The following is a 4,041-nucleotide window of genomic DNA, read 5'->3' on the forward strand; positions in this document are numbered from 1 at the left end:
GTTATGGTCCCAGTGGGAGCCCGACGGTCGTGTTTCTGTTGATACGAATACGAATACGATGATATGATTGGAGATGTCGTGAGGGGAGAAGGCCCCAGAGGGAGCCCCGACGATCGTACTGTGGTTTCTTTAGATGGATCCATCGCCCAATACGTTTAAGAATATGAGTCACAATCACGATCTGAATTCAGCAAACACGAATATGACCATGAATATGAATATGATGATATGAATATGGATACAAATATGAATATGTTTATGTTTATATGAAAATGTTTATGCAAAAGATTATGAAAATGTTTTTATTTAAAAGTTTTATGCATCATGAAAATGTTTACGAAAATGTTTATGTTTATGCATCTTCATGAAAACGATATTTTAAGTACAAGTATTTTTCATTGTTATATGTTAACTGTATTATATATTACTCGTTATCAAGAATATGACTTGTTGAGTCTTTAGACTCACCAGGTGTGATTGATGCAGGTGATTATGATGATTATGTTCATGGAGGTCTTGATAGTTGATCTGACTGGACTGAAGGTGCACATAACCCGGGAACCGACGCTAGTTTTCCGCACTAGTTATGATTCATGATTTCAAGTTATGTTAAAAATATTTTTACGTCTTTTATTTATGTTATGAGAGATTTTTGAGAGGTTATAGTATGGGCTATACTTTGCGAATAATGTTTTAGGTTGATAAATGTTTGACTGATTATATTCTTTAAAATATTTTATGGTTCGGCCGATGCTAAGTGAGGTTTTTTTAAAAAAATTCTAGCACATTTTAAGAAAACAAATAGCAGACATTTCAGTTGGTATCAGAGCAATGGTTCTGTAAAGGGTTGTGCCACCATCAGCGCCGGAAAGATCAGTCGTTAAGCTTCAAATTGTAAGTTTACATGTTTTATATGATCTATATATTGTTACCTGCATGACTACATGAATTATATGTTTATGTCACATGTTTAATAGCATTATGAGGATATATGTTTTAAATGCTTTAGAATTTTTATACGTGATACGATATGGAATAAGAAATTATTTGATTTCAACGCATGTTGGCTTTGTGGTGAAATTGGATGAAGTTGATATTTTTTGGGTTTTAGTATTGACATTCTACTTTTTGGTAATAAGTTAATCATGAATATTATGAATTCTTTGGGACACGTAGATTTTCTAAGAAAATATTATGATCCATGGTTACTAGTAGAATTAATTTTGGGAATTAGACGTAAGGAATAATGATTTAAGGATTTGCAACGACTTGGGAATAAGAAAATGCATAAATTGGGATTTTAAGTTTTGATGAAAGGTAAGATTGATTATGAAAATTGATTTTTGGGTAAATAAGTTTAAAATTATCGAAATTATGTTATGGGAAACTCGTAGCAGGAAATTAAGAATGCCAAGAACTTATGGATTAATTGTATGATTAAGAACCAATTAGGATGATTTTTGAGGAAAAATAAGAATTTATTTTTGCAATTGCTAAGGAATTTGGGAACTAGTTTAGCAATAAGTGATAATTGAATGGGTTAAATGATAAGAATTTTTGATGATTTAGACTTTAAGATATTTAGAACCTTGAAATATCTTGGGTTATAACCCAAGGTTATAACATTTAACAAAAGTTTTTAAGGATGAATCGATATTAGGCTTGAAAATTTTAAGCGTCAGCGGATGCCTTTGGGATTTTAGCGTTGAAATATGATAATTGAAGAATATTTTGGGTATAATATAAGGAAAATAATATATGATAAGTATAGTCATTCTTCTTTAATACTGGGAATTGTAAGAAAAAATTGAAATTCGAGGTTGTAATAGTAATAGCACTAAGTCATTTGGGTCTTTTTAAGTTGATATTCGAGGTTGTAATAGTAATAGCACTAAGTCATTTGGGTCTTTTTAAGTTGCAATTCGAAAATAAAGATTAGAAGAAAAATTTAATTGGGATCAAGGAGACGTAAGGACATTCTAGAACTTAAGTTTTATCAGAGTAGCGCAGGGGAAGCGTGGAAGTCTAAAATTTTGATTATCGAGGATAAGCGAATTTCGAGGACGAAATTCAATTTAAGGGGAGGAGATTGTAACGTCCTGAAAATTTAAAGGTCCACGCGAACCACATGCGCAAATTATTAAATTCATTGTGTATATTAATTAAATGTTTTAATTGCATGGATTAATTTTGTTGTGCATATTTGCATGTTTAAAATATATTTTTCTTCATGATTGCATTAAAATATATTTTTAAAGGTTATTCGAGTTGCGATCGAGGAACGGAGACCGAGGGCTGAAAAATGGAAAATGATTTTATTAATAAATGTTTTTAATTATTTAAAATATGGGTGATGTTTTTTATTATTTTTTAAAATAAGGGGTTTTGAGGTAATTTTATACGCCGTGACATAAATTTTATCGATGTTGGTTTTTCAACAAAATACGGACTTTTTTGACAACCCGGCTATTTAATTCACAAACTAGTTTTACCAAAAATATTTTAATTAAATCTTAATTAAGACTAATGGGCCTAATTATGAGCTTAATAGGCCTAAGCTTAACTAAGGGTTTTATTAATATATAATAAGCTAATTACCCCAAAACCTACCTATCAACTACATGCCCAAAGTCTGAAATTTTCTCCCAAAGACCTCAAATCACACGGCACACACCATCACCAATTTGAAGGAGAAAAATCGAGAAGCTCAAGGGGAAGTTCAAAGCCAAGGTCTTGTCCCGTTCTTCGTTATCGTCAACGATTAATCGTGAGTTAAATACGCAAAGGCACGCCATATTTCTTTATTTTCTCATCTTTCACACCTTATTATTTTCGCAAAAATCATCTTAGGTGGTTTTTAAAACATGTAATGTGATCCATAAATCATGAAATTCATGTACCCAAGGGGCTGCCATGATTAGGAAGTAATATGGGTTGGTTTTACACGAGTTTAAGGGCCTAGAATCATGCATAATATGCTGCACACACACACAATAATAGAAGATGAAACCGTAGGAAGAAACAAAGAGGGGAACCGTGGGTTTTGGGTGCATGTTGTGGTTCTTGGATGCGGTCACTATGCATGGGGCTTATGGGTTCGACCAGGTCTCGAGGAGGGTTCGTGCTGGACGTGAGTCAGGGTCAGGAAGGGTCCTAGCTGAAGAAATAGAGAGCGAGCAAAAAGCTCAAGTCGTAGATTGTAAAACTGAATAAAGAATACACAGAAAATATGTTTTTATGACTAGGGTAAACACAAAAATAATAAAGTGACTAATCTACCCTTGAGAGCTAACAATAATATATTCTTATATATTCTAACATCCTCCCTCAAACTCACGATGCTACAGCTAAAAGCATGGAGAGTTTGTCAGACAAAAAACAGAAGCGCGAAGCGGAATGTGCCTTGGTAAACATATCAGCTATCTGCAGAGAAGAAGGAACGAAAGGTAACGTAATGGTGCCAAGCTGGAGATGATGACGAGTGACGTGACAATCGATCTCAATGTGCTTTGTCCTCTCATGAAAAACTGAATTGCGCGCAATCTAAATTGCACTCTGATTATCACAATATAACGGAGTAGGACGACGAAGAAGGATACCGAAATCCGAGCAACCAACGTAACCAAACAATCTCGCAAGTAGTTGAAGTCATAGCACGATACTCGGCTTCGGTAGAAGATCTAGAGATAACAACTTGTTTCTTACTTTTCCAAGAGATAAGAGAATCTCCAAGAAAAATACAGAAGCCACTGGTTGACTTACGATCCGTGGGATCGCCAGCCCAATCAGCATCAGAGTATGCACGCAGCTCTAAGGAGGAAGTAGAAGGAAACAAAAGACTCTGAAATTGAGTTCCCCGAAGATACCTGAGAATGCGAAGAAAATCAGCCCAATGAACTGTAGTTGGTGCAGTGACAAACTGACTTACTATATGAACAGCATGCGCGATATCTGGACGAGTCACAGTGAGATAAACCAAGCTGCCAACAATAGTGCGGTATAAGGTAGGATCTGGCAAAGGAGGTCCAACTGACAGAGAAT

Source organism: Primulina eburnea, chromosome 7 (assembly GCF_022965805.1).
Source record: "Primulina eburnea isolate SZY01 chromosome 7, ASM2296580v1, whole genome shotgun sequence".
Lineage (NCBI taxonomy): Eukaryota > Viridiplantae > Streptophyta > Magnoliopsida > Lamiales > Gesneriaceae > Primulina > Primulina eburnea.